The sequence below is a fragment of the Myotis brandtii genome, unplaced genomic scaffold (assembly GCF_000412655.1).
Source record: "Myotis brandtii unplaced genomic scaffold, ASM41265v1 scaffold230, whole genome shotgun sequence".
Lineage (NCBI taxonomy): Eukaryota > Metazoa > Chordata > Mammalia > Chiroptera > Vespertilionidae > Myotis > Myotis brandtii.
In genome coordinates, this window is record NW_005358650.1 from 7,910,022 (window position 1) to 7,924,076 (window position 14,055).

The window sequence follows — 14,055 nt, forward strand, 5'->3', positions numbered from 1 at the left end:
CAACTCAGCATAATTTTGAATCATTCAGTCTTGGCAGGTCTAGTTCTCACCCATCACTCCCTCTTACTAACAGCTTGCTCCTATTCTCGGCGTGGTGGGAATGTTTGACTGTGTGATATATTTTGGGAAAATCAGCTAGAGTCATTGAATGTACAAATGAAGAAGCTAATTTTATAGTTATTTAAGATCATGCTAATCTTAAAAAGCTAATCTTCCACCATAAAAAAAATAATTTTAAATGGATCATATTTATTATGAACATTTTTTTCTGATGAGAAATTTACAATGTTTCTTTTACCATGAGAACTTGACAATAGCCAGTTCTACAGTGAGCTTTCGACAAATACCAGTGTACTTTCAAGTTGGACAGTGTGGGTTCTAGATTACTGATACAGAACCTCTACTTCTGCTTTTCTGTGATAACCTGGTTCGCTCCACTGAAGAACTCATTGAGGACATTCTTTGAGCCAGGCCCTTCATTTTCTTGCCAACTAGTTGAAGCTTTGCCCAGTGCAAAGCTCTTATCATCAGCTAGAGTTGAGTGTACAAATGAAGAAGCTAATTTTATAGTTATTTAAGATCATGCTAATCTTAAAAAGCTAATCTTCCACCATAAAAAAATAATTTTAAATGGATCATATTTATTATGAACATTTTTTTCTGATGAGAAATTTACAATGTTTCTTTTACCATGAGAACTTGACAATAGCCAGTTCTACAGTGAGCTTTCGACAAATACCAGTGTACTTTCAAGTTGGACAGTGTGGGTTCTAGATTACTGATACAGAACCTCTACTTCTGCTTTTCTGTGATAACCTGGTTCGCTCCACTGAAGAACTCATTGAGGACATTCTTTGAGCCAGGCCCTTCATTTTCTTGCCAACTAGTTGAAGCTTTGCCCAGTGCAAAGCTCTTATCACTCTAGTACTTAATGGAATGACAAGATGGGAATGTGCATAATTGGCATTAGCATGGGCTCTGTGGAACCATGACTTCTAAACTTTTTAATATAGATTAGACTATACCTTGGTTTAACATTAGCTTCAGCCAAATAAGTCAAGATAGAAAATTAATGGAGGTAGAAGAGGGCATAGAGGGGATAAATGGCAATGGAAAAAATTAAATTAACAGCAACAAAGAAAATTAAAGATATTGTGGGATTCTGGGCAAGTCAAGGGCACTGATTGGCTCTAAGAGCCCCCTTTACCCAGAATATGACATGCCACTTAACAATCCAATGGAGTGGTCACTATTATGACAATTACTACCAAGATTAAGGTATGTGCAGATTTAACGCTTCTACAACTTTACCATCAGAATCTGCCTTATAGATATTATCATCTGCTCTTAGTTAATGGTTAAGGTCAGGATGAAATGTCTTCTAACAGCTTCATCCATATTAATATACTTTTTTCCAAAGAATTATTTTAATTCTCATCCACACATACCAAATGATGTAAATAATTTTTATTGTTATCTAAAATAAGCCAAAAAGACCACTTTTGCATCAGCCAGCTGTATGTTTGAACAAAAGTATAATTTTGACAAAATTATTTAGACTGTTTGCCTCAATTTTCAGAATCACTTTGCTCCTCTGATGCTCTGGTAGTTTTAGTGAAATGCTGCTCTGGAAGATGCCACCCAGAGTCTCTGGGTCCTCAGAGGCCTTTGGTCCCCTAATTCCTTGGGAAAGCTTTCAGCCGAGCAGATCTCTATCTCTAGCTGCCCTCCTCTCTGCAAGCTTTTTAGTCCATCGGAGAACTAGCAACTCTCCTTTGTTTCAGAAAGCACAGAGAAACCCCATGCTTTCAGGGCTGCTTTTCCTAACTTCCTGGCATCAGGATTTGCTGGTTCTAAGTAATGTAGCCCTCACCCCATTTCCCCTCCCCTGTTCCTTTCTGCCTCCCACCAGCAGGAGCAAATAGTGGGCGTCACATGTCTCCAGACCCAGCCGTGAACAAATTAAATTCTGGTACCCAAAGGGGCCATTTTGTTCCCTTACTAAAGGCAAGTCCAGCATTTTCTTTAACACCTGACAGGCCAGATTGTAATAGGGATTGTAATACAGCTAGAAACAGCACAACCGAGTAGTTCCTTATGGGGAGGTTGTGCCAAAAGGTTCTACTTCATTTTATGTAACGCCTATGAGCTCATTTGTGAAAGAAGATTTTGGCCCTAAGCACATTTCTTCAACGTAAGTAGGAAAGTTAGGTAAATATTTATGCAAGTTACTTTGAAGCTAGTACTCTATATTCCCTTCACTATCTGTTTAATAACTGTTTTTAAAATATCATGTTTTGAAGGGAGCTTTGTTTTTCTCAGCTCTTTCCCCCCATCTGCTACATTTTGTAACAAAGCCGTAATCTGGTGTTTATGAGATTAGTTGCTGTGGAAGTTCATGCAATGCTCTGCTGCGGTGCTTTAGGGAGACAGCCTGGGTCAGTAACGGGTTTGAAGTGGAAGTATTAAACTATAGTAAGCACTTGAAAAAGTAGAACACTGAATAAATAGAATCCATTTTAGAATTAATATGCACTCACCTTTGTACTCACATATTGCCTAGTTGCAGGTGCATTTTAAAAGCTTAGGCCAAAGCAAATTCTATTTAAAAAGACCTATTGCTGGGGAAATGAAATTGCATGCAAACGAAGAGACGAGGCTATTGTATTTTAAAGTGGCTTTCATTGCATGTCCCAGCATAAAGTATTTTTAGAAAGAGAATTGACCTCCACAAGATTAGGTGTGTGTGTGTGTGTGTGTGTGTGTGTGTACTTTCATTGCATGTCCCAGCATACAGTATTTTTAGAAAGATAATTGACCTCCACAAGATTAGGGGTGCGTGTGTGTGTGTGTGTGTGTGTGTGTGTGTTGGGGGGTGAGGAATTAGTGCGGGAGGAATGACAGAGCCGTGTAATATAAGACACTTCTACCTTAAATAATAATTTTCTTAAAGCCTTTTATTCCTGCCACTAGAGTGAAAGGAAAGACGGCCTTTCTTTCTCAGCAGCTCCCTGCCTTCCCTTTACTCAACCACCCCTCCCAGTTCCCACTTCTGTCCTGGTAGACTACACTGTCACTCAGCAGACCACTTGCACCCTGTTGGACTTTCCCACAGGTAAGATGAGAAGGGACTTGGACCCGAGGAGACTTCTCATTGGCAATAATGGGAGCGTTGACTAATGGCAAAGGAGGAAACAGGATGGAGGAGGAACGTCTCCGACAGCAAGCTTGCGAGGGTGAATGCTTGCACAGCTTTTCCCCATCATCCCAGTTATCTCCTTCCTGCTTTGGCGTCACCAGCTTTACTCACTGCCTCATTCCTGTGCCTGGTTTTGCACGCTGCCTCTTAGCTGCGCTTTGTCACTTTGTCCTCTCAGTCATCAAAGGAAAGGGGAAAGCACTTCATTGTGTGAGAGATTTGGCCTGGATTACTTAGTAAATGCTTATGTTTTCAAGTCCCTCTTCTTATCTCCTTGTTTTCCTCAATGCGCTTCCTGAAGTGAGCTCCTGTCTTCCAACATATTATTTACAGGCTGGCACTTAGCATACCATAGGTGCATAATAAGTGTTATTATATTTGGTCACATAAAGATAATTAATGGGGTGGATCATGTGCCTTGGCCTCTGAAGAAGCTGCGTCATCATTGGGCCACTGTCAGCTGGGAGAAGCTGAAAAGTTCTCTGATGCTCTGATGGGTGAAATGTGCCCACAGGCTCCAAGCGTGGATGACAGAACCCACAGACACTGCCCGTACTGTTTTACTGAGCTCACAGCTGAGTCATACTGCTGTCCACCGGGCACATGATTTAAGGGAGAATATGATAGTGTAATGGATTTAAAATTCACCATCTAGCACTCCAGCAGGAAAAGAGACGTTTTAACTCATTTCTCTGTAATGGAATTGAACTTGACTCTAAGCACCCATTTTAAAAATGTTTTTATTATTGATGTAAGAGACAGAGGAAGGGAGAGGGAGAGAAACATCTATGTGAAAAGGTAACACACCCCCTAGTGGGGATCAAGCCCAAAACCTGAGCATGTGCTCAAACTAGCGACCTCTCAGTGCATGGGATGATGCTCAACCCACTGAGCCACGCCGGCCGGGCTCAACCCCCATTTTTAATGATGGGGGAAACTCAGTCTTGTCATTTTCAAGGTAGCTGTATCATTGCATTTTCAAAGTTAGTCTCTTGGAGTAAATATCCAGTCAAATTAAAGATTTAAACTCGATCCATTTAAAGCTCAAATTCAATATCAGAGCTGTTCTCCACTCTCAACGGCTCTCCTCTTCTCTTCCCCTCAGGATGTATATGGGTGCAGGGGAAGAACAGCAAGGGAGGGTCTTCTTGAGCCCCACATGACTCTGTCCCCGCTGTCGCTGAAGGTTTTTCAGCTGAATAATTTGTGTCTTAATATAATAAAGGTCCACCACTCCCACCCCCTTCAACCCCTCCTAGCTCAAGTGAAGCTTGGACACACAACCTCATCTTGATCCTTTGGGCGGCACACCTTAGAGCCTGTGCTATAGGGTCACCTTGCCCCAAGGCAAGACAACCCTGTCTTGCCCACTGCTGGGGCCTATTGGAGAGCTCCCTGTTCAGGCATTGTCTCCAGCCTTCTCTCTGCTTAACTTACCACACCTGCTAACCCCTCCTAGCTCAAGTGAAGCTTGGGCACACAACCTCATCTTGATCCTTTGGGCGGCACACCTTAGAGCCTGTGCTATATGGTCACCTTGCCCCAAGGCAAGACAACCCTGCCTTGCCCACTGCTGGGGCCTATTGGAGAGCTCCCTGTTCAGGCATTGTCTCCAGCCTTCTCTCTGCTTAACTTACCACACCTGCTATTTCTGCTCTGGGCTCCAGAGAAAAGGGTCAAAGGGCACTCTGCTCCAGGGTTTCCAAGCTTATCTAGGGATCTCTATGTACTACAGAGAAAAGAGAGAGGTGTCTGAAGCTGTCCTCAGGGTAAGGTAGGAGGAAGTGAACCAGGGAGCAGTATAAATATTCTCAGCTAAACTTTTATGCTGTCTTCATTTCTTTCTGAGTTCCTTTCCTTGGCTCTTACCTCTTTTCTATGATTTGTAGATATTTTAGAAGATATATTATCCTATCACAATCTACTCTTTATTTCAAAACCAAGTAACTTTGTAAATACTCCATCAAGTAAAGGCAGCACATAGGTTTTAAGAGCAACCTTGCAAATAAAATGAAAAATCAAATTGTAATCAAGTACCATATTTTAAAATACGATTCTTATTCTTAGTAATAATAGCTGAAACCCAAATTCTAACATTATTCTTAGCGAAATCTAGCATTTTCTTAGTTGAGCTTACAGATTACTTTGCAGCTTCAAGTTCTATCATTTTCCACCAGCATCTGATGACTCATGCAACTTCATTCTTGCTGGCCTCAGCTTCTTTTCTGTGGGCAAGGGGACAGCAATAGATAATTTCAGCACCTCAAACCCATCAGTTCCCTAGCAACTTCTCCAGGAGGTGCTCCTAGAGTAGGAAGATATGTATGATCTGGGAACTAGGCCACGGTGCTTTTGGTATGTAGGGGTGGGGGCTTCCAGGGACACTGAGGCCTGGCAGACACCTTTGCCACAACAGTGAATAAGCGAGCTACTCTGGAGGAATACAGGCTGTGGTCTGGAAGGCCCTCCAGTGTCCTTGAGAGCTGTGTTTCCTGGGAATGGTGTCCTGGAACAGCCACCTTTACTTGCCTTGGATTTCTCTGGGGACTTCTTTGGCCTCCCCGTAGCTGGAGGCACAGCACACCTAGTGCTTCCTCCACTGCCACCTCCACCCCCCTCAGTACTGGGGATGTTATACAGAGAAACAAGTTCAATGCCACACTTCCTACGAGGCACAAGGTAGATGGAACAGGGTAAGAACCCAGTCAGAAGAGACCGGGGGGACCCATGCCAGCTCAGCTTCACTGAAAAAGAGGTGGTTTTCTAAAGGGAAATGAGAAAGACTTTAGAAGGCAGTGAATTTAGGCACAAAAAATGTTCTTGTCCCTTTTCAGGAACATGGAGAGAGGTACTAAGTTGCCTTCCATGGAGACATAAGAGAAGAGGCACACACTCACTGCTTTGCATCTCAAAAGGACATCTGAGGGTCTCCAAGTGGGAAAGCAGGAATAGAGCCCAGGACAAATGAGAAATCAAAACACAGGCCTCTTGACCTGTTCTACTGGAGAGGGATATTGGTGAGACCCTTCATTCTGAATCCAACTCTGCCTCATCAGGCAAGGACTAAAGACCCCAGGGACCCTGGTATCCAGGACTCGGACTGTCCTTATTGCCCTGAAAACAATAATGCTTCCCTCTCCTTCCAGAGCTCACTCTCCTACCCCATGTAAGCATTCCTGGAGGGTGACTGGACCCATTTATCAATCCCTGTTGCTCACTTCCCCTTTTGTATAATCCCCTGGACTTTGAGTCATAGAGTTGTTAGTGCCTTACTGTTCTCCCTTTTCTACCCCCGGATAGGGTCACCGGAAGAAGCACAAAAAATCCCCACATATATGTTCTTTTAAAAAAAGCCACTCTAAATAATTATGAGGTAGAAATCACAAATGTGTGGGTTCAGAATGAATAAAAATGTCAACTACTCCAATGTTATGCAAATAGATACTTGTGGCTTGTGATAAAATTGCTGAAGACAGCCTCATGCAGAGATTCAAAAAGTACAGTATGTCAAATAACAGAGTTGCTGATGTGCTCTGAAAAAGCTGAGTTAGATGACACAAGAAGTGGTCCTCATGTTGGCAAAGTTTCTGACAAAGGTACATGTGAAGAACTTATGGTAGATGAAACTATGTCATGATATGTGACAGAAAAAAAGCAACACTCTTAAATGTTTATATCATTTTAAATAATATGGGATTTTTATAATTACTAATTATAGCAAAGTTTTTAAAAAGAGATATTGACTGCCTTGCTATATCCCTAGAAGTGTATATTATATTCAAGTTGGCTTAAAATAATTTAAAATGTTTTTATTATTTTATTTTTTTTTTAATGAGGGGTCTCTTTATATCCAGGATTGCCTTATATTCAGACATATAAGGTATACAGTGAGTAGGGTAGCTAGTCATCAGCCAAATACTTACCACCTTGAGTTCAACGTAGAGCAAGCCTCAGCCTGAGACTTCCTCTAAGCTTTCTGCTTCAGAAATTTATTAAACACTGGGTGTCTGTGGTTCTCTGAGTTACACCTTTCCTCCCCAGAAAAGAGTAGTTCATAGCCTTGACATAGAAGGCCTTATTTTAAAATCCTAACACAACCCATATATGTACACATGGTGAGTTGATTTTCAAAAAAGGTTAAAAGATAATTCAATAAAGAAAGAATAGTTTCTTCAGTAAATGGTGCTGGAACAATGGGGCATCAATATGGAAGAAGAAGAAGAAGAAGAAGAAGAAGAAGAAGAAGAAGAAGAAGAAGAAGAAGAAGAAGAAGAAGAAGAAGAAGAAGAAGAAGAAGAAGAAGAAGAAGAAGAAGAAGAAGAAGAAGAAGAAGAAGAAGAAGAAGAAGAAGAAGAAGAAGAAGAAGAAGAAGAAGAAGAAGAAGAAGAAGAAGAAGAAGAAGAAGAAGAAGAAGAAGAAGAAGAAGAAGAAGAAGAAGAAGAAGAAGAAGAAGAAGAAGAAGAAGAAGAAGAAGAAGATACCATATGCAAAAATTAATACAAAAATAGATCATAGACATAAATTTACAACCCATAATTATAAAACTTCTAGGAGAAATCATAGGAGAAAGTTTTTTGATCTTGTGTTAGGCAAGATTTTTTAGATACAGCAAAAAATGATTACTTAAAATTAAAACAACTGATAGTTGGGATTTCATCAAAATATTAAAACTTCTCTTCAAAAGACACTGTTAAAATAAAAATATAAGCTACAGACTGAGAGAAATATTTGTAAAGTATATATTCCTTAAAGATGCGTATCCATATATATAAAAAGCTCTCTAAACTCAATAACAATAAAATAAAAAACACAAGTGCTTTGACACACCTATTAGAAAGGCCAAAATCTGGAACAATGAGAACACCAAATGCTGACAAGATGTGGACTAACAGTAACTCTCATTCATTGCTGGTGGGAATGCAAAATGGTACCACCACTTTGGAAGACAGTTTGGCACTTTCTTACAAAACTAAACAAACTCTTACCATACAATTCAGCAATCATATTCCTTGGTATTTACTCAAAGGAGTTGAAAACTTATGTCCACACAAAACCCTACACACAGATGTTTATAGCAGCTTTATTCATAATTGCCAAAACTTGGCAGCAAACAAGATGCACTTCAGGAAGTGAATGGATAAGTAAACTGTGATATGTCCAGACAATGAGATATTATTTTAAAAAGAAATGAGCTATCAAGCCATGAAAAGACATGGAAAGAAACTTAAATGCATATTACTAAGTGAAAGAAGTCAATCTAAAAGGGCTACAAACATAATGATTCTAACTATATGATATTCTGGAAAACTACAAGACAAAAGGAACATCAGTGGTTGCTGGTGTGGGGATTTAAATAGGCAGAAAACACAGAGGATTTTTAGGGCAGTGAAAATACTCTGTATGATACCATAATGATGGATACATGTCATTAGGTATTTGTGCAAACCCATGGAATGTGTAATACCAAGAATAAACCCTACAGTAAACTACATGTGATTTTGATGATGTCAATGTAGGGTTATACTTGGTAACAAATGTATGTAATACCACTCTGGTGAGTGATATTGATAATGGGGAAGGGAAAAGGTATATGGGAAATCCCTGTACCTTCCTCTCAATTTTTTTGTTTTGTTGTTGTTAATTTTCACCTGAGGATAGTTTTGTGTTGATTTTTAGGGAGAGTGGAAGATAGAGGGAAAGACAGAGAGAAACACATTGATTGGTTGCCTCCTGTTCAAGTCCTGACCAGGGCCCGGGCCCGGGAAGAGCCTGCAACCAAGGTACATGCCCTTGACAAGAATCAAACCCAGGCCCCTTGGGCCTCAGGCCAACACTCTATCCACTGAACCAAACTGGCTAGGGTCCTTCCTCTCAATTTTGTTGTGACCTAAATCTGAGAGAGAGAGAGAGAGAGAGAGAGAGAGAGAGAGAGAGAGAGAGACTTTAAATAAATAAACCAACCAATGATTTTTTCCCATAATTATTTTTAATTGATAATAATTCAAGTGTTCTTCAAACAGTGAGTAGGTGGCAAACTGTGGTACTGTACGCTGCAATAAAAAGAAATGAACTACAGATACATGCAACAACATGGGGATCTCTAATACACAATGCTAAGGGGAAGAACTTAGACTCACAAGTCTCCATACTGTATAAGTCCTCTGATAGGACGTTTTCGGGAAAAACCACAGAAGAATAGGACACCAATCAGTGGTTGCAGTGGCTCAAGACAGGGAGAGGGGCTGGTCACAAACAGGCTTGAGTGAATTTTGAGGGAAGCTGAAAATGTTCTGGATGGTAGTAGTTACGTGACTATATGCATTTGTCAAATTCAAAGAACTGTACTCTAAAATTTTACCCCATAACTTATACCTCAGTTGTTTAAAATGTTAATGGCAGACACAAAAACTGAAAAAATCCTCTGACCCAGAGTCAGCATGGTCATTGTTGATAAGTACTGCTGGCTCCTTAGCTACCTTTCCGTGGGGTCACCAGCGAATCCCAGGCATGTTTGTGATTCCAGAAATCCTGAAGGGTGTGCAGTGGTTTGTCTCCTTTCTTGTAAACAGCTGGTGGGTGATGAGGAAAAAGGCAGGATAAGGCACAGGCGAGACAGGGAGAATTTTCTCTACCTGTCCTTTCTTTCTCTTCTGTTCTTCCTTGCTTTTCTGCTTTTTCCTTTGAGCTCTTGTTTTTCTTTTACTTTCTTTCCCTATTTACTTATCAGTTTATACCTAGCTGGAAGGAATCTGCTGGAGGTTATGACAAGCAGGACAAAAGGAAGTATTTGCTCTGATCAGTGATGGTTTCGTAAATGATTAGCAACCATCTCTCTGCAACACACACACATGCACACACACATACTGGTTTATTTTAAATTTTACTGACATAAAGAGTATGTCACATAGTTTATAAATAATGATAAAACATGCAATATTCTTTTAGGTGAATTCCATGTAGCCAGTTGATTCCCACAGAATGTTTCATTGATTTTTGCTGAACTTTTGTATCTGAGGCCAACTATCATTGTAAGTAACAAGCAAGTACAGTTTTGACAAGAATCTTGGCTGATATTTTCATTGATGTTAATGATCAAGATGAAAGTGAAACAAGAAATAAAGGTGATGGTACTTCACTCATTCATCGATAACGTGAGTGACTTGGATAAATATTATCGTTTTTGAATACTGGAGAAATATTTCCTTGATCTTTGTATTATTTACAATGTCACAACTATAGATATGACATTTTAAAATTTAATCTACAGTATTAACAGTTTCTCCATCACTGAACAATCAACAAAACTATCAATGAAGCCCAGATTTGGAGCATTTGTTCATTTCTGTGGTATAAATACTCCTCCTGTCCAATTTCAAACTACCAAAGTGAAGTCACTGAACACAGTTAGGAAGGGTGTTCAGTCCCCAGGACACCATTATACGGTATATCCCCCATACAGACACAATAGATAGAAACATCAGGAACAAAGGTAATAGCAACATGTTGTAAAGTGATTAAAAAGCGATAGTTTTGAGTATTTATTACCTTTGTTTTGAAAATAATTTATTTAATTACTAGTGTATATCATTTAATTTTTAATAATGACCATGTTTAATAACCAGCTCACAAAACTCCTGAAATGTAACAATCTGTTCTCTAGTGCATCTTTGAGCTGGCTTGTAGCCCATTAAGGATCCCGGTACAAATCTGTGAACCCCTCCCCCACTGCAAATTCTGGGGCAGCAGTGGAACCATGGGGGGACAGTGAGTGCAAACATATGTTGTTTCCCCGAGCTCCATTATTCTTGACATGCTGTCAGGGCTGCTTTAGCCTTATGGGACATTTCCCTGAACCATTCAACCTGGTTTTTAGGGCTGAATTATCAATGTCATCAGGCTAAACTCTACGTATTAGGAAATGGATGTGGATTTCAGTGGAATAAATGGTTTGGTTTTCTTCATTAAGTTTCACTCATTAAAATATTCTGTTAGGTTTTTTAAATGAGGATGTATTGTTGATGGGAAAAAAAATTGTTATTCTGAAACTCCTTTTTATTTTTTAAAGCCAAATCTGGAAAGCTATTCATCAAAATGTTAATAATTCTCTTGGACAGTGAAATATTTTTCCCCTTCTTTTTCTTGTGATTTTCTGTAGCTTCCAAATCTTGCAATAAATATATAACTATGGTAATAGGAAAAAATCGAGGCAAACCTTTGGTTACTTGATATTTAAAATTGCACTGGTGCTGTCCTTTAAAGACTAGAAGAATAAATAGCATTTTGGTAAAAGAATGCCCAAGGAAACAGACATTAATTACTATGTTCGGTTTCATTTAAAAGCCAGATGTCCAGGAATTGGATATGGCCAATTATCAATTTCTACCCAGATGGAGTGTTTCCTTTTTTTCTGTCATTAGATGGAAAAGCACAGCATCTCTGGCTGCTTGCTTTATTACATTCACCACTTTGGTTGGAAAGCTTTCAGGAATAGGTGGAGCTTAGAGGAAGGGCAGTTTATTCTACCATAAATGAAAGGTTGAAGCTGGTACAAGAGAGAGAAGAAGAATTAAGATGTGTGATTGGTAGGAAAGCTTTTCAAGCTTGCTCTTTAACCAATTCCAGCAGTGTTAGACATGGAATTCATACCTTCTCATGTCAGTATATTGCCATAGAACAAATTACTCTGAGATTTAGCAGCTTCAATCAAGCAATAGCTATTATTTCACAGTTTCTACACATCAAGGAGGTGAGCTTGGTTTAGCTGACTGCCTGTGGCTGCCTGTGGATCAAGGTCTTACGTGCATACCTGGAATAAATCCTACTTGTTTGTGCATATTTGTAAATATGTTGTTGGATTTGATTTACTAATACTTTGCTGATGATATTTGCATCTAAGCTTATGAAAGGTATTGGTCTCTAGTTTTCTTTATTATATGGTATTTAGCAGAGTAATACTACCTTCTAAAGTGAATAGAGAAGTATTCCCTCTTCTGTTCTCTGGAAGAGATTGTATAAAATTGGTGCTAATTCTTTCCAAAATATTTGATAGAATTCTCCAGTGAAACCATCTGGAGATTTGTTTTTTCAGAGAATTTTAAGGACAAGTTCAATTTCTCTAATGGTTATAGGACTATTCTATTTCATCTTGTTTGAGCTACGGTAGTGTAATTGGCCCATTTCTCCTAAGTTGTTGAATTTATGAGTGTAAAGGTACCTCTGGTAATCCCTTATTATTCTTTTAAAGGCTGTGGGAACTGTAATACTATACTGTTTCATTACTGATATTGGTGATTTGTGTCTTTTCTCTATTTTGCCAGTCTTGCTAGAAGTCTATTAAACAGTTTTTCTTTCATTGTTTTTTTATTTATCTTTATTATTGAAAGTATTATATATGTCCCCCTTTTTTTCCCATTCACCCCTCCACCCCTCACCCATCTTGCCCCAGGCCTTCACCGTACTATTGTCTGTGTCCCCGTGTTATGCATATATGCTTATAAGTTCTCTGGTCTTTCATTGTTTTTTTAAAAAAATTGTTTTCTTTTCCCATTTCATTGATTTCTGCTTTTATTGTTTCCTTCTCTTTGCTTGCTTTGGGTTTATTTTGCTCTTCTTTTTTCTAGTTTCTGGTGATAAGAACTTAGATTACTGCTTTTCAGCCTGCTCCCCACCCCCATCCCCCAGCCCTAGCTCTGCTCCAGTTGCACCTGCATGGAGCTCACTCTGAGTTCTGAGCTCCTGCTAAGGCAGTGCCTCCTTCTCCTCCCAGCAGCCATCATGATCATCTACGGGGACCTCCTCAGCCATGATGAGATGTTCTCTGATGTCTTCAAGATGCAGGAGATCGCAGATGGGCTGTGCCTGGAGGTAGAGGGGAAGATGGCCAGTAGGACAAAGGTAACATTGATGACTGGCTTATTGGTGAAAATGCCTCCGCTGAAGGCCTGCAGGGCGAAGGCACCAAAAGCACAGTAATCACTGGTGTTGACATTGTCATGAACCATCATTTGCAGGAAACCAGCTTGACAAAAGAAGCCTATAAAGAAGTGCATCAGAGATTACGTGCAATCAATCAAAGGGAAGCTTGAAGAACAGAGACCAGAGTTCCTTATGGATGAAAACATGAGTACAGATGGCATGGTTGCTCTGCTGGACTACCATGAGAATGGTGTAATTCTCTTTAAAGGTGGTTTAGAAATGGGAAAATGTTAACAAATTTGGCAATTTGCTATCACCTGTCATCATAACTGGCTGCTGCTTTTCATCCAAATGGGACTGATGTTATCTTGAGCTCTTCATTCATTTTGACCTTGATTTATTTGTAGCAGAGTCATTGTTTTTAAGAAAAAACATGTCATGTAGGTTGTCTAAAAATAAAATGCATTTAAACTAAAAAAAATTAGATTATTAATTTGAGAACTTTTGTAATGTAATCATTCCCTCTTTTCTAATGTAATTGGTTAATGCATAAATTTACCTCTTGGCACTACTTTAGCTGCAACCCACAAATTTTGATAGGTTGTATTTGCATTTTCATTTGCTTCTGTGTATTTTTTTTTAATTTTATTTGAAGCATCCTCTTGACCAGGTAGTTTTTAAAAGTGTGTTGATTGACAGGTATTTATAGAGATTTTCCTGTTGCCTTTCTCTCATTGATTTCTAATGTAATTCTATAATGATCAGAGAACATATTCTGTATGATTTCAATTCTTTTAAATTAGTTAACACTTGTTTTCTGGCCCAGCTTGTGGTTATTTATAGGTGCTTTTGGGGAAAAAAAGTACATTCTGCTGCTATGGGTGTAGTGTTCTGTTAATGTCAATTAGATCCTCTTGTGTTGTTCAGGTCTTTATCTTTGC

The 14,055-nt window shown here is 39.3% G+C and overlaps 1 pseudogene; it reads left to right on the forward strand.

The window, feature by feature from the left end:
* The first annotated feature begins 3,171 nt into the window (after nucleotides 1-3,171).
* On the forward strand, nucleotides 3,172-13,585 carry LOC102254775 (annotated as a pseudogene).
* The last annotated feature ends 470 nt before the right edge of the window (nucleotides 13,586-14,055 follow it).